At 41.1% G+C, this 24949-nt stretch overlaps 1 protein-coding gene across 5 annotated transcripts in view; it reads right to left on the bottom strand.

Moving 5' to 3' along the window:
* VSNL1 (visinin like 1) overlaps positions 1-20514 on the bottom strand; it is an 89207-nt gene extending 68693 nt beyond the window's left edge. The window contains exon 1 of one of the 5 annotated variants that reach the window (XM_082758229.1): positions 20384-20514. The gene's annotated coding sequence lies outside the window, so the exon portion shown is untranslated. Of the gene's footprint in view, positions 1-19729; positions 19814-20383 lie in introns of those variants that run through there. The other 4 variants (XM_082758230.1, XM_082758231.1, XM_082758232.1 and 1 more) reach the window with 4 other exon arrangements.
* Between the last annotated feature and the right edge of the window lie 4435 nt (positions 20515-24949).

The following is a 24949-nucleotide window of genomic DNA, read 5'->3' as shown; positions in this document are numbered from 1 at the left end:
CTGGCTCTGTTGTAAGGCAGGTTAGGTAACAGCAAGCTGTGAATCTCAGCCCCAGGTTGTCCCTCTTCTGCCTCTTTGCCCGGTCTTTTTCCTGTGCTCTTGGCTTCCTCCTGTCCTGCCAGCACTCTTGCCAAGCCAGTCCCAGTAAGTCTGCACCAGCTCATCCCGACTCCTTCTCCCAGCTTCTTTCCCTCCCTCCCTCCTACCTGGCTCTCATTCCCTACTCGGTTCCAATTCTCATCGCCCCTGCTGTTTCATCTGCACTTTTTCTTTTCCTTTGCTGGCTTTTCATCAGCAAAAGCAGCAAGAGCAGCTATGTTCATAGCATGCAAGGTGTATGCGTTAGAAAAAAGAAAAAAAAAAAAAAGTAGGCTTGCTTACGCTGTAGGAAAATCATCTGGCCAACGTCTTATTGACATTTAAACTGTCTTGGCGTCTTCAGGCACAAAGATAACGCAGGCACCCCGGTGAGCTGAGAGGGAGGGATGGATGCCCGGGCTGCCAGAAGGGCTCCGTCAGCATCTCGCAGAGGCAGCAGCCCCACGGGAGGGATGGGGCAGGCCTCAGCGTGCTTAACTGATGCTGCACGCTATACAGCATTTGAGAGCATTTCTGTTAAAAAATCAGGCTGTAAAGCTAAGTGAATTATGCAGCTTATAATTATGTTGGGTAAAGCTTAAACAACCCAAGGCAGCCAGCCGAGAAACGCTGTGGTTTGCAGGCATGAGGTGCAGTTGCAGGGAGGAAGGCAAGACTGCTGCATGCCTCCTCACATGCGGGCAAACGTGTGGAGTTTGTGCACCCGTGTGTACTCCTCTGGCCACCCGAATCACCATGGGCTGGTCAGAGGAGAAAATGCTCCCAGGGAGGATGACTGGTGGACTGGAGGAGCAGAAGCAGCTGCGTTCATTGACAGAGCTGGCAAGTGAGACACAGCACAATGCCTTTGGGTGCTAAAAGGCTGGGTGAACGTGATCACCTATAAAGTGGGACAGGAGGAAAAACCACAGGAGAAGTCCATATACCTGCAGTAAGAAACAATTATGATGTCCTACAGTAGAAAACAAGGATTAAAAGTAGCAGAGAGAAAGGTTTACATTTTATTTTCTATTCTATTTATTTTCTATTTCCTTATTCCATATTCCTCCTTCTCTCCTTACCCCTAACAAAGCAGTGTCGAGTAAACTGACTTGTTTGTCACTTGTAAGTGGAGAAGCAGAGACCCCTGCCTACCCTTCCTCTCACCTATGTTTCTCTCCTCACCTAGGTTTCTCAGTTCAAGCAGAGGTTTGAACTGTTCTCCCCCCAACAAAAGCAGAAACAAAGCTGATTGTCAAAGCTGCCAGTTTGCCCTTACAGCAGGATAAAACAGAAATGGAAAAGGTGGTGGGGTCAGAGATGTCACTTCCATTAAAAAAAAAAAAAAAGGCAGAAAATCTAGAAAAAGGCTTTTTAAGGTTAAGAAGAACAACCAATTTTTTGTCTGCTCTGCTTGCCATATAGATTGGTTGCCAAAAAAAAAAAAAAAAGGAAAAAACTCTTGACTCCAACAGGCATGGGAAAGCCCTGAGGAGCTGCAATCCTCCAAACAACCAAGCAATTGCTGTTTTGAAGTTTCCATCAAATTAGTTCCTGCCACCAAGGAAAGCCACTCGACACTCTGCTCATTCTTCGCTGATGTCATACTTCCACCCTGTTCCAGTATCGCTGCTCCAAACTTGTTTAGAAACATTTTTTTCTCTTAACTTGAAAAGAGCTTGGTTGATTTATGACTCCCAGAATCTGGCCAGAATCCAGAAGGACATCAAGCTGCCTGTCTGTACCATAGTCTGCTCCCTCAAGAAACCAAATGAAAATAGTTTCTATTATTAATGACGACAGTTAATAGCAAAAAATTGGTTACAATTTTCAAAACTTTTATGTAACAAGAGACAACAGAAAACTGAGCAATCATTCTATTAATGCCAAATAATTTGAAATGATTGCAACAAAAACCAAGGAAACCTTTTCTCTAGCAAACTATCCACAAACCATGCACAGAATAGTGAATGTGGCAGGGAACTTGATTAATCCCCGTTGTTTCTACCTGGGTGGTAGCCATTAGAAGTTGGATATCTAATCTAAACTAGTCATCAAGGCTCCAGTGTGCAATGGAGAGAAACAGGCACCCAATTCACCAAGAGGTAATTTATTGCATGCTAGAAGTATATATACAAGATAAGTGGGATTAATTGCTTTCTGGGGATGCTTATTCTCATTTGACTAGCAGGAATGACCATGTGATTAGTTTACACTATACATCTAACTTTTAGACAACTAAATTGGCATGAAACAAAGTCTACCCCTGGAGCTCAGACTGCGCTGGCTCTCCCAGTCTGGGGCCAACTGCAGAGCCTATAAGCGAATTTTGCTCTGGTCTTCATGACCTAAGTCTAGGCACTGGCTAGTGAAACCCAGTGAAGAGGCATTGGATCTCTGCTGAAACCATGGGGATAAAATACCAGCTCAATGTTAGAGCAGCCTCTGTATAGGTTCTGCCCAAGATATTGTCCTTCTGACAATACCGCCAATTACCCACCTGTCTCAAACAGCTCATTTTGGGGCTCAGATTTACTAACAAAAATCACACCAAAGCAAGATCTGCTTTATGTCCTCTACAATCTCGATCTAGAAGCCATTATCATACATTTATTTAGTTGATAAGCTTCCCTCAGATCGAAAGTGGGGACTATATTAATTCAATTACTTTTTAAAGCTTAATTTAGCTTTTTTTTCAAGTAATTTTAAAGCTATTTTGAGTAGTTTTGACAGATTAGTATCACTGACTTTCTGATAGTTCCATGGGGAACACAGCTTAGTACCCACTGCCTCTCTCTCATCCATGGTACTTCATGTGTATGAAAAAACACAAGCATTTATATAATATTATATTTCTAGAATTCTACAAACTCTTTATTTATGAATGTATTGATAAATGGTAATTTTAGAAAATAGCATCTATATGGTGTTACATAAAGAATTATTTGTAACATTTCCACTGCAACTACAATACTTAGTTTTAAGCCGATAGAAATAAGCAGACATCCCATGAAGTCCTGCCTCTCCAAACACTACAGGAAATTTTGACATTTTAAGAGGATGAGTTACTAGACATCTAAACACAGTGTATTTTAATTACCTAAGCTAAATGTACCGAAGCAAATCCAGTCATACCCAAGGGTCCTAGTTCAGCCACCATATCTCTCTTTACTTCAAGTATCTTTGATATATTTCTCTAGATTTTTGCTTTTCTTAAAGAATTGTCTTCTGAAAATAGAAACAACATGCAATCACTGCTAACCTCAGCCTTAGTTAAGGTTCTTTCATTTGCTTTCAACTATGACATATGCTCACTTTGTCCTTGCTTTGCTCTGTAAAGCAGTTTATAAAACTTGAAAAAAAGGCCTGCTTTGTATTGTATGGAAAATAACTGTGCTGTAAGGAACAATACCAAGGCTGAAATGCCTAAAATTAGACCTGTAAGCTTTGCTTTCATTGGCAGCAATGTGTGTGCACAGCGATGCGTATTGTCCGGATCCTACATTCTCTCTTCTGTTCTTGTGAAATACATTACTGAAGTTTAAAATTAGCAAACCTCTCTGATTCAATGGCTATACCGACCTTGGCGATGGGTTATTTTGACCACGTTCACCTTTAGGCTTTAATACTAAATGAGAAGATCAGCTTATTTTCAAAAGCAGAGACAAAGAAGAAGCATTTGCATAACAAAAAGCTGAACAACTCTGCAATGGTGCCTGGAATAGTCCTGTCATTTCCAGGTTGCTTTTCTTTTCCTCCTCCTAAGAAAAATCAAACACAAATCTAAAAGTTGTGTTTTTCTATCCTGAAAGCAAGCTAGTGAGAAGACAGAAAGCAGCTGGCACTGGGCAACATGGGACCAACAGGAACAATTTAGTCGTAACAGGTTAGCATCTACATTATACCCATTCTTTCCTCAGCTACATCAATTCAATTCCCACTGTACCCAACAGAGAGAATAAATAAGAGCAAATGTATCCAAAAGGTCAAACTTCATGGATTTTCAAATGAAGAAAGTCACACAGAGGCTCAAGAGAAACTGATGCTAGCTACTGCCTTAAAGATAACTCAAAGTGTTGTTAGCGTAGTGTTTATTTTGAGTGTCTCCTCCTGGAATTTCAGGGTAAAATATGAGATTGGCAGTGAGCCTCAAGAGGGTACAGCCAGAGCAACCCAATTTCAACAGACCATCAAGCTGAACTGTTGGGAGTCATTTCACGAGTTTATGGTTATCGTTCTCTCTGAAGCGCAGTGTTATTAATATTTGTAGAACACCAATATATAAAGAGCAAGATCACCTCCACCACCTAGACAAAGGCAGCATGGAGCACATTTCAGACAAATACCTGAGATTACATGCCCAACAAGTGTTATACCCGAGTTAGGATATTACATACAGATGTAGGTAAAGCAACAGTTATTTATCCATCAAAAAACACCACTGTGGGTCCCCAGTGCATCAATAGCACTGCAATAATGGCCTTGGGCACTGAATCAAGCAGTGACTTTCTGTCAGAAAAAAGTGAATTTAATTCTAGCTTTATTCAGTGAGCAAGAAGCCAAATAGGCTTTTTTTTTTTTTTTTTTTTGGAGTTAGGACCAGTGGAAGTCTAGACAAAGCTAGTCCTGAACTGCATTCAGCTTTTCCCACTGGAAAATCTGTAGCCATAAAAAGTAATGTTTTCAAAGTCAGACAAAGAGCAGCCTGAGAACACTATTTATTTCATCACACTGATTCTGTCAGTATTTCCTAATGTTTCCTACACCCTGGAAACTGCGTAGGCTGTCCTTCAAGCTCCACGTACCCAAGCAGTGAGCTCCACGGGTCACATGGTGGCATTTCACACAACGTTCAGCTTTTGGAAAAAGATTTCAGGCTGGTTGCGTCACTGAGACAAAAAGGAGGTATTAACCACCAACCACCTCAGGAACAGGCTGTTACAACATGAAAACCCTGAGAAAGGTAAATACACCTTTCTCAGGCCCAGGAAGGTTTGTCCTAGTTCCAGCCTCAGGATGAGGTAATTTCTTCCTGGGACAGCCTTTCATTTGTGACTGATTAAGCCAGGTAATTACCTCCTGGATTTTGTGGGTAGGAACACCGTGTGCAAGAAGTCCATTTACGAAGCCATGGTTTCACTCTCACGCTTAGCTCCCTATTCTTCCATACAGAGAGCTCTCCTAAGCTCTCACTGCTTTGATAACTGCAGTCTTTCAAGTTCCTGTAATTCTTCCAAATTCTTCTAATGATTCAATCACTATGGGCATGCCTACACCTGAATATTAGTTCAGACTAAAATAGGTAGTGGATGTGAACTACAAAAGCTATTCTAGAGAAATTCAAGGTAATAACACTCATAACCCTTTCCTGTTCTTCAGAAAAGCATCTTGTTAACATAGACATTTTTCTAGAGAACAACAATTTTCTGGACTAAGTATACATGGAATTACTTCTGAATAGCTTTACCCAAAGAACATCAGAAGCAGGAGAGTTCCTCTTTGTTATTTACTTTGCTACAGAAACATGACCTCTTATTTTACATAGGAGGCATAACATCCATGGATCTATGTATTTGCAGAAATTATATTTTATTTGTTACTGATTTTAATAGATAATCAAGAGCAGAATTGATTCTACTGAGAGGTTTTATCAGGAGTGTATTGGAAGGAGAAAAACAGCATAAAAATACTCAAAAAGTCTGAAGATTCTTCAGTGTGCTGTAGAATCTTTTTAAAAATATTTAAATTAAATTTAATTAAATTAAACCTGTTTAAAAATATTCTCCACAGATCCCCATACAAGCTATGCACTCTGGTGTTGAAGACTTTCTAACTTTATATAGCCTTTATATAGTATTATACTGTATAGTTTGTGGACAGAGGGAGTAAGTAGAGCGTAGCTTTGCAAATTTTTTCATGAATGACATAGAGAAAAGTGAAAAAGTCAGGCTCTTCTGCAGCCAGCTGACAGGGCGGAGGAAATGGAATGGTATCCTGTGTCACTGTGTGAAACAGCCGAATAAGAAACTTTTCCACAAAGCTTCATACAGACCTTTGGGAAACAGGAGGTTAAACTTGTGACCTGGGCACAGCTGATGAGGGACATGCATTTCTTAGGAAAAACTGGGTTGTCATGTCAGCAGTCCGTGGTGTCTCCAGGTCTTGGTTCACTGAGTGTCAGCGGGGTAGGCCCCAGGTGCCTCTATGCCATGGGCACTGAGGTGAGCTCTGCAGCAGGCCATGCCCACACTGCCTGCAGGTATAGGACCCTCATAGCAAACTCCAGCCTGCAGTACATGCCAACCAAGGAAGGACTTGCTTCCCACCACAGCATTTTGCACGAGCTAATAAATATGCAGTACAGACACTCAGGAGATTATACACTCTGAGAAAACTTTAGACAGGTCGAGTAAGCTCCATGCTAGTGAATATATTTCAAACATAATCTTCTTTCTGAACCACTATTTCATCTGCTTGCTGCAGATGAAAGGGCTGCTTGCTGCTTTCCACCAGGCATATTCTACTTTTCCTCTACTTGAGGCTTGATTTTATTTTGGACAAGTAGAAGGGAGATTCGGGGAAAACCTTGCAGGAATGGCACAGTGCAGGGAGCTTCCTTGCTGGTTGTTGATGCTTGCTGCCCGCAGGAGAGGCAGGATAGACACCGTTTCTGCCCTGCTCGTTCATCTGTCCCCTGGGAACAAGCTTGACTGCAGGTACACATTAGTGCACATGTTGTTGAAGTGCCTCAGGCAGAAAAATAAGCAAAGAATCAAGTGACCGAGCCCCTTCAGCTAGCCATGGGATGTTCCTGCAAAAGCAAAGATCCACCACAGCTAAAACATGCCTTTAAAAACGTTATTCAGAGCTCTAAAAAGTCCTATTGAATGGCCTGGAGCTACAGAATAAAACTGGCAAGCTCTTTTGCTGAAGAACAACCAGACTGTGGAGTTCCACTTTCAGAACACACAACTAAGCTGAAAAGTTTGTTGTACAAGCTCCAGATTCTTGTTAAGCCCAAAAAATGAGATAACCAACTCTTACACACAACGGATTTTCATCTCTCTTCTTCCATAATGTGGAGCTGGCTGACAGCACTTAATAACAACTTAATGGAGTCTGATGGAGTTGAATTGGCCTATAGCCAGTGCAATTGGTGCTCAAATGACTTCACTTTCCAACATTTTGCCGTAATAATAATAGATGGGCAGTGATGATCACTAGCGTGGTGGGCCAAAGAAATATAGATTTTTCAAAGGAATAACAAGGAACACACAACGTCTGGGCCCTTCCACATAAAAACATGTACCTTCCCTTTTCTTCTGCTCTAATATTTAAAAAAATCTATTTTTACCTCAGTCTTGGTCTCAGTCTTGACAGTGTCATACCCATTCCCCTCAGAAACAAGCAAGCACAGATAATAGCTTTTTCTGCCAACTCTTATTGTAGTGACAAATCTCAGGCACAACCCACAGATTAGCAGGATGTAACTGGTTATGCAGGTTTATTGCACTCTTCTGAGAAATTTTCGTGTTCCAGTTTATTCACTGAACTGATCTCTAGGTAATGCTTCACATGCTGAAGGAGAAAAGCCACAAAGCCTGTCTAAAGGGGAATTCAACTTTAAGTTACAGAAGAGGTCTACCATTTTATAGTCTTCCATAAAGCACACAACTGAGAAAAGGTCAGTTGCTGGCTTCTTTATAAAACTGAATGTACAAATCCGTATGAGAAACTGATCTGGGACATCATTTTTTCACAGTAGTTTAACAAGCATGTGTGCATGAGAAACTCACATATGTAATGGAGTGCTGATAACTGCATTTTATTATCCAAAAAATGAAGAAGAAAAAATGTGTCAAGGACTACGGCTAAACTGATAATTAAAACCGATACAATAATTGTATGTAAATGTAATAAAGTGATGTAATTAATTCAATGTAATTAAAACTCAGAGATAAGAGAGACATGCATCTCCTTACTACCTAATTCAAGAGCCCAATCTTTGCTCTCTAATCCATGTCCTCCACAGCTCCAGCCCAAGTGGATCATTATTATCACGCCACCACTCGACAGATCTCAGCAGCAAAAGCACAGGAACCTAGGTAAAAATGTGAATACCTGCTGATTTCCACTTTATACATATTTCAAAATTAGACTAGTGATAGCCTAGTAATTATTTTATACCTTAAGTTCAAATTAACACTTTTAGTTCATTATTAACTTTAGTTTGTTATTGCTTTCATCATTTCATGAACTACACTCAGGCACTTCAGAAACTACTTGATTCTGTAAGAATTTACAAGGGTAGCCAATATTTCTGAACCATCCTGTCTAGCTTCACGATGAGAACATCAGAGAGCCAAGAGGAAGGACAAGTCTCAGAAGCAGGTTACAGGCAGACAACAGCTCTGTATTTGTCCCATTACTTCATGGGAAGATAATTACATAGGGATTTTAATCTGACATAACCCACTTCTGCTGCCAAAAAGGGTTATATCCTCCAAAGAAAATCTCTGCCATTTTTGGAAACAGCTCCTTGCCCAACGTCTTAAGTATACCAAGGATTTGCATGGTGGGACAGGCCAGTGCAACAACAAAAGTGCAATGGGACCCTGCTGTCATTCAAATTTCCATGTCCACATTCTCATTCTTTTTAAATGCCAAACCTGCCACCAGCAGCTCTTGTATGACTTGTCTCGCTGCCAGATGCAGAAGACAGTCAGTAGTATGGGAGTTACACCTGAATTGCAAGGGCAACCCTTCTGAGGAAGGGATTGGCCTTTATTATGTCCAGGAAAAACTTGTAGATTCAGCAGATGATTTATACAAATGCCAAACATTTTTCACTGTGACACGTAACAACTAGAAATAGGGGTTTTGAGTGTTTTTTTTCTTTCCCTACCACTTTCAAATTAGCAGCACAAACTGAGTTCCTCCCACAAGAGGAACTGCATTATAGCACCATAATCAAGCAGATAGGTAAAACACAGCCTGCTATTTGCTATGATTTTCAGGGTCTTGGATACCATCCTCTGCTCTGCCATTATTTTGCTAAAAGCTCTGGGACAAGTCACATTTCTGCCTCCTGCTTCATCATATATGATGTGAATGAAATCATGGCAAATTCCATAAATCTGCCAATACTGTAGGTGTCTTCTCCCATTCAAAACTGACATAAGTGATGAAAAACTACATGGCACATAAAAACAAATGCAAAACAATGAGCAACTTGTCATTTAAATTCTTCAAAATCAGAGCCCCAAACTAACAGCTTTTTACTGTGGAAAAGCAGGATTTTGAAAAGCAGCAGTTCAGTCATGAGACCAATGAATCATATGATGAGAGAACTTATAAAGTCTTATGCAAACGCTTCACATTTTATTTTTCAATCCATCTCCCTGCTTAGTTTCATGTCCCAAATGCCTCTAGATGAGCCAGTTCCCCTACACCCACACACAACTCATTGCCAGAGGGAGCCTGCATTGGGGGATCTTCTCTGGTCATTTTTAGGTCTTATATGTGACTTAAAACCATCTCAATTCCCCTTCTTTCCCAACGGCAACATCTAGCACCCATCTCATACATATAAACAAAGTTATCTCAGTGCAGCAGGCAAGCTACTGGCATCTCAGTAAGGCATCCTCTAAGCACCCAGCTCAGTGAATGCTTTTGCTCTAGTACAGCTCTGATATAGCTTGGCTATCATTACATATGAAGAAGCAGTTCAAAGAAAAGTGATTCAAATTCAAATTTTTCCAATAAAGTTTTCTTGTAGCACCTAAAAAGTTATGAAAAGTACTCGAACTGTTGTAACTTTCCATTTCAAATTAATCACCTCTTTTGTGAAAGGCTCTTTACTCCGCAGTCTTTCAGTCCTTCCTAGACACTGACACCTCTACACTCTTCAAATCTTCAAATGCTACCCAATTCCCTTTCCTAAATGTCTGTGCTCACTTTCCCCCTCCTTATTGATTCATGTAAAACTTCACCTCCCTAGCGGTGAAATCCTCACAGATCCAATCCTGCCTACATCTCTGACATGATTCACGATCACACCTCTTTTTCCCCAAGTTTCATCTCCTTTAGGCTACCAGCTTGCTGAACACTTACACCTACATTTCTAGTCAACTCGGAGTTTAAACCAACAGATTTTCCCATGAATTGTGATCTAGTCTCCTGCAGTAGTGTTTTGATGGTTCAGGCTATACTTTGCACTATTCACATCTATTACTTGATCCATTTTTTTTCCCAGTAGGGATCTCATAGAGCAGGTCAAAGAATGACTCCATACATTTGTATGGTGTTGGACTTTGGTCCAGCTCATTCAAGAAGGGATCGATTCATAAATGAAATTTTCAATCACTTTCAACTCTCTGGGAATGTTTAATAATGAAGAAGCATCAAGCCATCCTTCCATTTCTCCTAAGTATTTCCTGATGCCTCTGCTTGTCACCTGATGCCAGTTGCTAAAAGCCACTGCCCACCAATGCCACATTTTCTCCTCATAGTTGCTTCTATTCTAGTCTGAATTTTCATACCACGGCCAGTTACCATAGCGGTGTTCACACATGGTGATTTTGTCCCTGTAACTTGTGTGAATTTGATCCTTTATTTCTTGTTTTATTCTGCTAGAATCAGTACTTATAAAACAATACTTCATCATTCCAGTGTCCAGAGTGTTACCACTCACTTTGATTATCCAGAACATGGAAAAAACTGCTCATTTCTGCAAGCCTTCTAAAAATATTTTCAATGGAAAACAAAAGTACAGGACTGAAACAGACACTAGATGCTGCGTACATCTTCCTAGAATCAGGAATCTCATAAATTACTATTCTGAGTAAAAGGAAAAATAAATGCAGAGTTGCAGAAACACTGAATATGTTAGTTATCTTGCATAGCTTCAGGCGTTGAAGCCATTCTGAGTATATCAATGCCTACAACAATGAACTGTTCAGTTTACTGGGCAGCACAGAGAATCACAATTTCCAGATATTGCAGTGATGTATAATCCCAAATAAACTCACATTTTCCATTAATTATTTCTCATATCTGGAGATTAGTTGACATTGATATATTGCAATTGATCATCACTAACACATTTCTGTTGGCAACAGGGAGCTGCATACTGCTGAAATGGGTCACATGTACATTATGACCCCGAACACCTTGCAATATAGAGGGAAGAAGTGGAATTTTCAAAATATCTTACTCTCTTTTATTAAGCCCAATAAGAAATATAAGACACTTACTAAAACTCAAACTATAGCTAAACATATTTATTTTTCACTTATTTGAAGCAGGTGAAGTCACAGGATTTTTAATTAGTTTTACATTGACTTTTTCACCAACATTAAAACAACAATAATAGAAAACAATGATAGGACTGCCTATAGACAATGAAATACAAATTATTCTTTTATGTTTACTGCAGATTTCTCATTCAGTGATTCAGAAACTTGTTGTTTCTCAATCATAGTTGAATATCATGAAAAAAACCTACATTAAGTGAAAAATATTTGAAGGAGGTACTAAAGCAATGCATCACACATGTAATAGCAATTAACTAGCAAACCATTCTCTTTCTCAGTCTTGTCTAAAGCAAACAAAGTGCTGTGCAACTGAAGAACTTGCATTAACGGATTTTGTTAAGCCAATTAGCAAACATAGATGATACAGCATTAACTGATAACATACATACTGACCATTGATAACAAGACATAGAAATAAAATGAAAAAGTGTATTATGCTAAATTATTACAACATTTTCAGTCTCCTACATCACATCTTCCTACCCTGTCATTACACAAGACAGAAAACAAAACAAAACGATAAAAAATAATACATAGGCTCTGATTCCACTACACAGATTTACCAGGAGCAACACATGGGACCCTGCACTAAAATACAGAGAGTTATGGCATTGGCGATTGATTCACCAGACAAGGCAGACAGGAGGAATGCAGCTGCATTGAACATCTGCTCACTCTGTACTATACCTTCGTACAGACTTCTTTATGAAAATACCAGTCTAGAGCTATCTGGATGCAACCCCAGCTGCATGGGAAGTGCTCTAGGGTATGTCTGCATTGCAGCCCCTGCAGCTGGAGCAGCTTTGAACCTGCTGGCTTGGCACTGAGGCCAAAGCACAAGGCAGTGTAGGCTGCAAAACCTACTCAAGGGCAGGACGAAGACCCGAGCACATAAGCCATGCTAAGCGCTGTACTGCTGTGTCCAGCTTGCTGCAGGTACATCTAATGCTCGGTTTAGGGCTGCTTTGAGTATGTCAGCATATTTCATTCACAATCTAGCGACTGCAGAATAAATGTGCCTCAATTAGCCTTGCAGGAGATGGACTCAGATGCTGCTATCAGACGTGGACTGGTTCAGAATCACTCCATGAAACCCCTGAATATGCATCTTATCTTTCTGCACGGGTTGCAGTTAATACATCTCCTATATGTTGTTATAATTTTAATATAAATATTTAATGTTAGAGCTTTGTAAATATACACACAGCTGCACTTCTGAGAATGTACACAAAGGCCAGATCCTTGTTTTATAAAGCTCACAGTTAAAAAATAAAAATAAAAATAAAAATAAAAATAATAAAAATAAAAACTCAGTTAAGATGCGTAAAGGTGAAGGAGACGCGCACCATGGTGCAGCACACACTGCCAGGTGTCCCCAAACACAGGGAGCCTCTCAGGAAGCAGGGGGCTGTTGGAACAGAATTACAGAGGCGAGGAAGCAAGGCCAGCAAGAGAGGAAAAAAGGGATCAGGGAAAAGCTGAAGGACGAGATAAGACAGGAGGCAGTGAGCTCCTGCTGACACTTCAGGATTACACTCTCACATAACAGAGAGGGAAGCCCCGATGAGTTATGTTCACCTTTTAACCATGTAGGAACTAATATTTCTTATTGAACTGTGTTGCAGTAGCACCTATTTGTGGTAGGCACCTGAGAAAAATACAAAGAATAATAACCCTTTCCAATCCTCCAATTTCCCCAGGTGAGAATTAAAATAAATAAAAAATTGACACTGAACTAAATAGTTAAGCACTTGCCTAACATGTACCATCTTGCAAATTAAACTTCTTAATGAAGAATGATAAAGGCTATTTTTTGATCTACTTACTATACCTGAGGAAGGGAAATGGAGCCTTGGAAGCTACTTCTCTAAAACTCTCTGTCATTTCAATCATACAGCTGTGTCTGTATGTTGTGACAGGAGAAGGCAGGCGTATTTTATGCTTATTTTATTATAAAATAAGTATATTTTATATACTTATTCAGGAAGAACAGTTTATGACTCTTTGACCCTCTTCATTTAAGGAGGCATAATATAGAAGTTTTAACAGCGTAAAACATGTCACCTTCTGATTTCAAAGCCAAAAATACACTAACCTTCTTCATGTTCTCATGCCAGCTGGAGCACAGTGCCAAGCATCCTTTGCCCTTACAATGTGATCAATGTGATCAGATCCAAGACTACTAACACATCTAACTCAGAGATATGCCAAAAAAAAAAAAAAAAAAAAAAAAGGAAGTGAAAAATGCAGGTCAAAATTAGTTAAAATGTATTTGAAGATACAGTCCTTTTGTATAAATCAGCCAGGTCTGCAGAAATCAGCACTATGATGTTTTACTTATCAAACAAAAACTACTTTTCAGGCTATCGTACTTTCAAATTGAAAGCCTTTTATTCATTTCAATATAGGTATTCCAAGATCACTCCTGAATATCTGTACTCATTTGTACTGTTTGAAAAAAATGTACATATAAAATGAAAAATGACCACTTTGAAAAAGTACTGTATATGTTCTGCTGCAATGAAAGAACACCAGTTATGGTGATATTAATTGGATATATGCTGGGTATTAGCGGCAGTGACACAAATGATTTTTTGCAGCGTTATCCATTACATAAGCAGATTTTATTTTCAGTGCCAATGCCTTGTAAAATTGGTCTTTTTTATTATTTAAAAAAAAGAATTCTCTATATGCCAAATTCTTTTAAAAAGCAAAAGCATTTTTAATTCAAACTGCTAATATTCCCAATTTCATTCTTCAAGAGTCTTCAGTTACTTTATATTTCTAAATATAGCTGATAAGAGTACGCAGAAATATGCTGTATTCTACCAGCTTTTATAAACAAGATGTTCTAATTTTAGATGACTCCATTCTGAATAAAGTCTAATTAAATACACAGATATTCTGAAATGTAGTCCGCCAAAAGGACATTATTCAGCTCTCCTCACTGCCATTTAATTCCATTTCATAGCGAATGATTTAATATCTACTTTTGAATAAAAATGCTTTCTACTAAGTGGAACACTAATCTTTTATAAAAAAAAAAATCACCAACAAAAAACACACACACAAAAAAAAATCAACACAAACATTTTCAGTAACATACTGCCTTTGTGGAATTATTTTTAGATATTAAAATCAAGCCATGGATAGCTTACATACACCTGGATCAACAGCTGACCTATTTAAGATTGGTATTTCAACTGCTTCAGGTGCTTATCCGAACTGATTGTCTCAAGAACTGATAACCAAGTCCAGAAGCAAGATGTGAGGTGTACGTTTTTAACACCAATAATAATTAACTACTAGAAAATCTTAGGGAGATCTGTGATAATTTTCCATTATCTGTGGTCTTTCAATCAAGACTTTTTTTTTTCCCCAAAAAAAATAAGAATGTGTTTCATGGACTGTTGTGGACAGTTGGTTAAAAGTTTCAATACTCCTAGTAGAGTTAAACACTCATGAATCTGAAGCCATTCATCTCTCTGAACTTCACATTTATCTACCAGTTAAAAATTAATTAAAGCAATTTTCATCAAATGGTTTAGAGTTTTATATTTATTAGTCTAAAAGCTCTTTAAATTACCATCACAGCTTGTTTTCTTCCTGAGTATACATTTTAAGTTGTACAGTGCTGACAGTATGTTCTTCATCAAAGTCTGAACGAGCAAGGTAACCCCATAGATTGATATTATACTGGTTGATTCAATTCATCAGCAGTTAAACAAAATTCCACTATTAAGCCTATGGAAATACTTTGGTAGGACCGGAAAAGGAGCTTGGAAGTGTTACCATCATAAATCTCCCTCAGTTTGTAGGTGTTTACATCAATGAACTTTGAGAAGGTCTGTAAGCAGACAATAAATTCTTTCTGGTATTTCGTAAACTACACAGTGGAGTTGCACAAAACCAACAATTTTGTTCTGAAACCATCAACTATTTAAAATTAAATCAGTTATAAGTCAAGTGAGTAAAAGTCACTCTCATTTAAAACTTAAAAAAAAAATAATTATTAAAAACTTAAAAAGTTTATTATCTCATATATTTTAGTCTACAAGCTGTAAAAATCACCATTACAGCTTGTAGGTTCTTTTTTCCCCTCATTTTGGACTGATTGTGTAGATATTCCTAAACGGCTCTGTGCTCTGTGATTATAAAGTGGTGGTTTTTTTGTTTGTTTTTTAATTCTTTATTTTTCTCATGGGAAAATATTTTAATTATTTTAAAACATCCACTTGATTATCTCAAGTTATCAACTCTCGTGACTTCAGAAATCACAGACTGTTGACAAGATCAGGAACATAGCAACCTCTTTCTCTTTCAAAACACTAAAACTGTGGAAACTGTAATATGGTCTGTTAAATTTGTACAGTCTGGGATTGAAAATGTGATTTAAATGGTGTTCATTCCAGGCAGACAATCTTCAGTAAGATCCATTTCATCCTCCTTTGTCCTCAGTATTGGAGTTTCAGAATACGTCATTTTCAGGTCAACAAACAATACCTTTATCAACTCACTCTCAATAAACATTGTTTATTTCAATTAATTGTGGTTTTATGAGGTATTTTAGAAAATATATTCTGTTCTTTACTCTCCTTGGGGGAATAATCATGAACAAAAACAGCTTGACACCTCTTCCTTCTCCTTCAACTGTCTCCTTGAAACTACTTAGCTTTTACAACTTTCAGCTGTGATACCATCCATCTCTGGTAATCTGACTTAATTTCCTACATGCATATTATTGTCCTCTAGGTCATATTCATATTTAAATGTAGAGAAGCTCCTGAAAGAAGAGACCCCGTAGATAATGTCCACAGAAGTTTAAAACACAAATTGAAAAAGTACATATGTATCCTTAGCAACTTAAGTCACAACTTAAAAAGCAACGTGGATTTGAAGCCCTACCTGGAGATTTCGAATTCCACTAGCAAGTATCCTTTTTATCATCTGTTTCATTATCTTTGAAAAGGATTAAGGCTATTCCTCTCAAAGCAACAGTATAAAATTCAAAGGATAAGATACTTCTGATGAATAAAGATGGGAGCTGGAGGTGAGAAAGCACCTTGCTGCGCTGGGAGCCCATCCGGATCCTGACATCCTACAGCACTACACGTGCTCACAGCCTTCCCTGCTCGTGCTGTGCTCTTGTACCAGGCAGTGCTCTTAGCGATGCCACGTAGAGAAGAGATGGAATAAGTCACGATCTTTCCCGTGGATTAAGGGAAATAAGCAGTGAAGAACATAATTGGCAGGGAAAAGGGATCCAAAGACGCAATGAAGGCACACAAAGGTCAGAGAAGACACAAAATTATACTCCAAAGGAAAAACGAAAAAGGCAAAGGATTTATGAGATGGCAGGAGGCATGCAGATGTGGGTAATGTGGACCCACAAGAAAATGGGGACAGATCTGCCTCATTATGATGAAGTCTGAGACAAAACTAGGCAAGAGAAATAATGCAGGAAGACCACATTTGCTCTTCTTTATGAGTGTAACACAAAATTAAAAGAAAGGGCAGAAAGAAAGGCAGTCAAAACCGCTCTGAAACAAGCTTCCCTTAGACAACTCTTAAAAACAAAGGGCATTTAGCCCCAAGCCACGCTGGAAAAAACAACATGCATTAAAAAAGGAAGGGACGAAGACCATCACAGAAAATGTTACATCACAGATTAGGAGCGCAGCTTCTCATGGTAAGTGCAATGTCTTTCTAAGTACTTTAAAAACAAATTTACCTATCATATTTTAAACCCTCTGACTAATTCCAACTAGTGTACATTGATGTTTAATTCATACTCTGAGGATGAGCCAGCATTATTTGCCACAGAGACACAAACTTCTGGAAATCCAGGGGAATCTGCAGAATTTGCGGAACTGAATCCCTAAAATGAGTGCGAGGCACAGATGCAATTAAAAAAAAATAAATAATCCAAAAACATAGGAATGCACAGTGCAGCCAGACAAAATTAGAATTCCAAAACTGAAAAACAAAACCAGAACAGCTTGACAAGTAAACAATTTTGGAAGCTCCATAACAAAGTTCGCTATATTCATGTGCCTGCTGAGAGGAATCTACGTTCTGAGATTCAGATCCTGCTTGCAGCTGAATGTAGAGTGGAGACAGAAAAGTCCAGAAAGGTATACCACCCCAACAGACCGACAAGAGGAGAAGGAAAGGCGACAGGAGAACATGGCTCGGCAGGTACCAGAGAGGTGCTGGAGGGCTGGTGAGGAGACCCGGCACAGCCCAGAGCACTGCAGGCAGCAGGATGCTTCTCTGAGCAGCACCAAAGCCAGCTTTGCTGCACCATCACCACCCTACACGGCCAGTGGGATGTCCACAAGCAGAAGCAGCATCCTTCTGCCCTGCCATACCCTATCCCAGCCCACAATGGAGCTTTGCTTTACCCTTCTATCCAGATTTCAGTTCATGTTGGTGCCACAATGTCGTATCAATGCAGGTTCTTCTGGTGCGTTACTGGGAATGTACACGGGGAACTGTGAAATGCAATGGGAAGCATCGGGGACGGCTCTGGCATCCTGCAGTTGGGTGGTTACATAAAGCCATGACCGTCTGAGACAGGTGTTGCTCAACAACACAGCTGATGTGGTGTCAATAGTTCAATGTTCCACAATGTGAGGCAATTCTAAAAATCAGGGAAAATTTACTAGTGTAATTTTATGTACCATGTGTTTGTATGGGGCCAGAAGATGGAGCAGCCCAGAAACCTGACTGGGTACTGCGGCTCTGTGCCACAAAAGTTTGTGATTCAGTTCCTTTCAAGTCCAGCAGGATAAGGATTTAATTCAAAGGCAGGAATAATACACAATGAAGATTAAGAATGTGTTTCCTTATTTTTCCTTGACAGCAGCATTAGCCCGGACCACTATACATGCTTTGTTTGAGTGGAGAGGCAAAACGTAATTAAAGTTTTAATTAAAATTGATCGCAGTCCGCAAAACTGCAATGGATAGTGGTGTTTAACATTGCACTGGAAAACTTTTCAAGTAAATGGATGTTGTTAAATTAGCTGTGTTCTTTAAAAAAAAAAAAAAAAAAGAAAGCATTTTGTTAGAAAAAAGAGTCGCAGTGAGATCTAATGAATTTGAAAGTGTGTCATAGAAATGAACTACTAGTAAGCATGTACTCTGAAAAGAGGCAGTGAATATGCATTTTACAAAGACTGAGCTTCCTCACACACTCATTTTGCTCTGAATGTGAGGATTCCACTCCTCAGCAAATCCCGGTTAACAGATACGTGCATCTCTCTCTTCTTCAGAAAGAGGCGGCGAGATCTCCAAGCGCTCAACTTTCCGATATACGAAGGAGGAAAACGCCTATCGACAGAAACGGTCGCTATAAAATATCGCTAAAAATATTTTGCCAGCGGAATCGTTGGGAAAAGTAGCTGTATCTCTTAAACACATCTGCTCTGTTAACACCTTCAGCGCCAGAACACGGTGTTTATCCCTACATTCGCCCCTTTCGCTAACCGCCCGGGGCTCTGGCATGCGAGTAACCACATTTCAGTCGCGATGAAAAGGGCAGGTTTTCTAATTCCCCTGGCCTTTGGGTGCTTTCTCTCCAATTTCCCTGGCCGTGAAGCCAGGTGGTGCAGGTAGACGCCCCCCGAGATGTGCAGGTCCCCGGGCGGTGCCGCAGCTGCGGGAACCCCCAGGGCTCCGCGACCACTGCGGGGCCAGGCTCGGACTCCCTCTTTCTCACCCAAAAAAAGCAGAGCCCCATCCCAGCTCTGTAAAGCCCCCGAGCAGGTTCTTCTGAGGGTGGGGAGGAAGGGGGGGGGGTCTGCAGTTACATAAGATCTCATCCATCTGCCCCCCCCCCAAATAGTAACAACAATAATAAATCCTTATGGTTTCTCCCCACATTGGGGGGGTGTAGGAGGGAACCTCAGGCTAGAGCAAAAGAAGGGAGGGGGAGGAAACAGGGGAAAGGGGGGACAGCCCGATAAAGGAAAGGCTGATGGGGTTGGGGATGAGGAAGGGGGGGACACCCTGCAGGTGGCGGCATGCATGGAAGGGGGGGGATAGGGAGGGATATAGGGGAGGGGGCTTCCAGCAGCTCCCCCCTCACCGGAGCCGGGACAGCGGGGCACCGCACCGCACCCAGCACAGCACCCACGTCCCGGCTTTAGAGGGAAATTAAAAAAAAAAAAAAAAAAAGTCCCCAACCCCGCTCCTCGGGGGCGCGCAAAGTTGCGCCCCCCTCCCCCCCAAACACACACACCAAGAAGCCCCCCGCGCATCCCGAGCAGCGGGGGCAGCGCCGCAATCGCCTCCTTCCCCCCATCCCTTCCCTCCCCTTCCCGTGCTGCTCACGCTGTGCCTCAACCTGCTCCTGCCGCTCCTTTGTTTTGCTCTCCGGAGGCGAAGCGCTCTCGCCTCGCGTCTCCCCGTCCCTCCGCCTCCTTCTCACGCCTGCGGGGGGGAGCGGAGCGGGGCCGCGCAGCGCCTCTCGCCGCCTCCTCCCACCTCCAGCTTCCCCCTCCTGCCCCGGCCGGCAGCGGTGCAGCCCCCGCTCGGGGACGCGCCCGTCCTGCCAGAGAAGAATTCAGCTTAAAAAATAATAATAATAAAAAAAAATGTAAAAATAAAAATAAAAAATGAAAGGTTCTTACGGGCACCGTAAAGATGGGGCGCGCTCCTGCCTGCCCGCCGCTTTGGGATGACCTTGCGAGGGCTGCTCTCGCCCCGCGCGGGTTTTTGGGTTTGTTTCCTACTGGAAACCCCAATCCCTACGACCTTTTCGTTCTTTTTCACCCCCCAAAAAAACCCGCCCCTACACTTCCACTGTCCCCGAGCCGCTTGCAAGCGCGAACGAGCCACGGAGCGCGCTCCCCCGCCACCCGCCCGCCGCTCCCCTCCGCCTCGCCAATGCGCGCCGCCGCGGAGCAACTTTCCCGGCGGGGACGAGCGCGGAGCCGCGAACGCGCTTCCCGCTCCCCCCCTCCCCTCCCGGGAGGGGGCACTTACAGAGCGTGCGGTGAGGAGGAAGAGGAGGAGGATGAAGGAAAAGCAAGGCGCTGGGGCCGGAGGGACGGCGGCTCAAGCTGCGCGCCCGCCGCTCAGCGCCGCAGCTCAGTGCGCGCCCCCGCGCCGCCGCCCGCCCCGCACTGCAGAGCGCCGCGCGCGCGCGCCCCCGTCGCCAGCCCCGCGCACGCGCCGCCCGCCCGCCGCGAGCATGCGCGCGGCCGCCGCCCGCCGAGGGCGTGAGGGAGGGGAAGGGAAGGAGGGGGGTGAGGAGCGCGCCCGGGGCTAAGGCGTCGTGTTGGGGGGGGGCGGGAAGATGGAGGAATCGGAAAACCTCTGTGGGCAGAAGGGGGCTGAGGTTGGGCTTAGGGGAGTCTGCGTGTTTCGGGCACAGTGTGAGGCTTCTCTCAGGCGAGGCCGGGCGGTGTCCAGGGAATCCCTGGTCTTCATTTGTGTTCTCCTGGAGTATGTGTCCTATGAGGAAACTGGGGTTTAGGCTGGGGGAGAGGAGGCGCAGGGGAGACCTTATTGCTCTCTGCACCTACCTGAAAGGAAGGTGTGGGGAGCTGGGGCTCAACCTCTTCTCACAGGTAGCTGTTGATAGGAGTAGAGAGAATGGCCTCACATTGCACCAGGGGAGGCTCAGGTTGGAAATGAGGAGACATTTCTTCTCAGAAAGAGCAGTCAGGCCTTGGAACGGGTTGCCCAGGGAGGTGGTGGAGTCACCGTCCCTGGGGGAGTTCAAGGAGAGGTTGGACGTGGTGCTTAGGGACATGGTTTAGTTGGCAAAATTGGTAGTAGGGGGATGATTGGATCAGATGGTCTTGGAGGTCTTTTCTAACCTTAATGATTCTATGATTCATGATGGCCACAGCTGTTTCCCGGCGTTCCCTGTGAGCTGGGGCCAAATGCAGGCTTCTCCCCGAGCCCTCTGCATCGTCCGTAACCATTGTGTGTGCAGGGAGGTGGCCTTGTGGCATGGGCCACACCACCATCCATGGGTTGGAGCCCCCTGTAACTGCCAGGTGTGTGGGGGCAGCACCTCACACTATGAACTACACTTTCAGCAAGAGCTCTTTCCAACAAACACTTTAAAATAGAGTTGAAGTTAGCGTTAGATGTTTTAACTGGCTTAACATTCATCCCTTTGATATAAAACCCAACTGATCTTACCCTTCAATATAAAAAGCAACTCATCCTCCAATATAAAACCCAAAGGATATTGCCCTTCAATGTAAAACCCAACTGCTGTTGCCTTTCACTTGTTCTTGTCGCTGCTGCAGTGGCAGTGGGTGCTCTTGTAATAGTAAAGACCAGGGCACCTGATGACCGTGTATGGTATGCAGCTAATTGGTAGACCCCTTCTGTGGCTAAGATGCACATAAACGTTTACTTTTATGCATGGTGAGTTCTGTTACTGACTGTTTACCATGCATAAATTAAGTAAATTTAGCATGTCCTAAGAGTAACCCTAAGGAAAGCAGACATATACAGCAAGGAGATGAAAGGAGGACAAAATAAAGGCAAATACAAAATAGAGTAGCTAGAGCAAGTCATGCCCATTTTTATTCTGCTATTTATTTCAGAAAAAAAATACACCATCATGAATATGCAGGACACATGATAGATGTTAAAAATGTTTAGTGTACTGGTGAAACGCTTAAAAAATCAAATTATAACACAAACTGATGTGTTAGGTACTGTACAAATACATGGGAAGATAGAGTATTTTCACTTAACAGACAATTGAATTCAAAAGTTATCCTCGTGTGATATGCAAAAATCTCTAATTTTACACCAAGATTTACTTTTTTGTGCAAGAAGATGATAATTTTAAGATTTTATATACATATGTATTTTAATTTCCCAGAACATTCCTGTTCCTCAATTCATGTTTTGATTTTCTGCATGTGCAAAAAAAATAAAAAATGCAGCCTGAAAATGCAAAAAATTTAGATTGCTTCCAGACTTAGCACAGTTGGGAGGTGATTCACTTCACTGAGTATCTCTGAAATTCCTGTTTTATTTAGTCTTGATTAATTTAAATTGTTTTGTGTCATCTTCATATTTACTACCTCATTGCTTGCTCTGCCTGCCAGATCATTAATAATAATCTTTAGCATAATGAAAGATAGAGTGCTGTGGCATCTGCTTGACAAGCTTTAACCAATTTGTTCCTTCCTATTTTCAGTCTCTTATTCTGTTTTTTTATAAGTTTGTTTCTTAGCATCACAGTGCAGTAGTAGTTGTGTGACCTATTTTGATTGTGTCCATATTGCAGTTACTGCATGATTTCACCTCATCGTGGTAACTCTTCTAGAGGCAGCAGTGTAGCTACCTGAGTGCAGAGCTCTGTGTTGGCAACCAGTCTGGGTAATACCTTGGTGTCTTGGGTGTTTTGCTGCTGTTTCATGCTTTCATAGCTACTGAGCTGATCTCCATCAGCTAGTTGAAAGCTAGCTTAGGGTTGTCTGCTAAGTGACTGTCATTTGCAGATGACACACCTGTCAATATCCTGGAGGGGCATGCTTTTCAAGAAGGTGCTGAGCATTTGCTTGCTGAAAATAAATAAATAAATAAATAGAAGTATAGGTTGAATTTTAAAGCATTTGGGGTAATGCATATTTAAATAGGACTTTTCTTGTGGCGTTTTTTTTTTCATTAAGTCCAGTGGCAGAGTTCCCATCTACAATACAAAAATGTCATTTAAGCAGAAGATATTCCATAGTATGTTTTCATGTATGGCTTCCCTTGTTTACATTTCAATAATTCTGTATAAAAACAGGTTACCTATATCATAGCTTCAACTGCATTTGAAAACATGATGCTCATTAAAAAATAAATAAATAGAGAAACTGTAAGCTATTAATCATTCTAGAAAACTTTGGCTTATTTTTTATGCATTGCATTACAGTAACAATGCTGTACAAAAGCCTATTTGAAAAGTAAGTAAAAGTGAAAACTCTCTGTGTTACTGCTCAGACTAAAAATGCCCATGAAAAAGCTTCATTTTGCCATAAGTCAACAAGTTTAATAAATGTTGCCTAATAAATGATGCACAGGGTTATCACTAAAAAGGAAATCATTATATTATCATCAATTGTGCTATTATGCCACAGTTGAGATTGTTCTGTCTTATACCTTATGCAACTACTGAAGGCTTTTGTTAGCTGGGTGTGGAATTTTACCAGTTCAGACCATTGGCATTTTCAGCCACTTCACATTCATTTTTAATCTATGTAAATGATGATATTGTATTTTAGTCTCTGGAGAAATAGATTCTCCATGCTTGTTTATCGTATAGATAATTGTAGGATTTTTCATTTTCTTGCTGTTCGGTTCTTTGGATATTGCAAATGGAGCTAATTGTTGCCAGTTAGCAACTTTAAATGTTTTTTGAAGCTAAATAACAGATTGCTTATAATGGAGCCACAGGAATTTAAACAAAGTCAGGATCTGACCCAAAATTTTCTATTTAATTTGTATCAGAGTTTATTTTAGCATAAGAATGAACAGTCTAAGTATAAGAATTCTTAGCATGCAAATTAATAGCACATAAGTCTAGGTATATGTTCCTTTTACAGTCTCTGATGGCTTACACAGGTTTCCTTTAAGCTTTGGACACTGAATCCTAAACATTCTGCTTATGGCTTTGAAAGAAACCAAAGGATGCCCTAAGCTTCTGCTTAGGGAGAAGAGAGATAGACCAAGGGAGATAAGCATCTCCAGAGGGAAATTCAAAATCTAATGAAATCGAGGATCTTTCTCTCATTTTTTCTCTCCCTTCTTTGCTTCAGAGTAGAGATTTCACTATTAAAAGACACAGTAGTCTCTGAGAGGAGTCACTATATCAGCAGGTGGCTTATTGGTAATGAGATATTTTTTTTTCTTTCTTTCTTTTTTTTTTCTTTCTCTCTTTCTCTCTTTCTGTCTTTCTTTCTTTCTGTCTCTCTCTCTGTCTCTTTTTTCTTTTTTCTTTTTTTTTTTCATTACTTCCTAATTTACAGACACCACTTTAATTGCACAATACCATTTCAGTGGGTGTATTTTCTCTCCCTTTATGCAGAATACTTGCTGATGATTATATACTTGCTAATGATTCTGTACATTCTACAATTCTGTGATTAATGACATCTATGCGCATGCTTTGTACAAGAATCAACAGCAGAATAAATGTAACGAGAAATAATTTGAGCGTATATCTAGATCTGTAACTATATACTTCATGTTCTGCCAGGCCATTTGAAGGAGGTATTTTCTTTTTCCCTTCTGTGCCCCCTTCATGCAGTTTCTGCATGCTGGAATTTACTTGTCTGTTACATAGGGAGCTGAAAGCAGCAATGCGGCTGCAAGGATTGGCAGAAGGGAGCTGCTTCAAGGCTTTATGATTAAATGGAGCTGCTGCAACACACTGCAGTTGGAAAAGGGTGAGATCCTTGATACTCAACAGAAAACAACGTGTGTGACTGAGATTATCTGTTTCAAAATGACTGTAGATTGTCTTACTTCTTTAATGTGCCATATATAATTATATGAAAATTACATTTTATGTGCCTCTTTCACATTCAT

This window comes from Aythya marila (assembly GCF_965140915.1).
Source record: "Aythya marila genome assembly, chromosome: 3".
Taxonomy (NCBI): Eukaryota; Metazoa; Chordata; class Aves; order Anseriformes; family Anatidae; genus Aythya; species Aythya marila.
The sequence above is the reverse complement of the archived record's forward strand: the minus strand, read 5'-3'. Positions and strand labels throughout refer to the sequence as shown.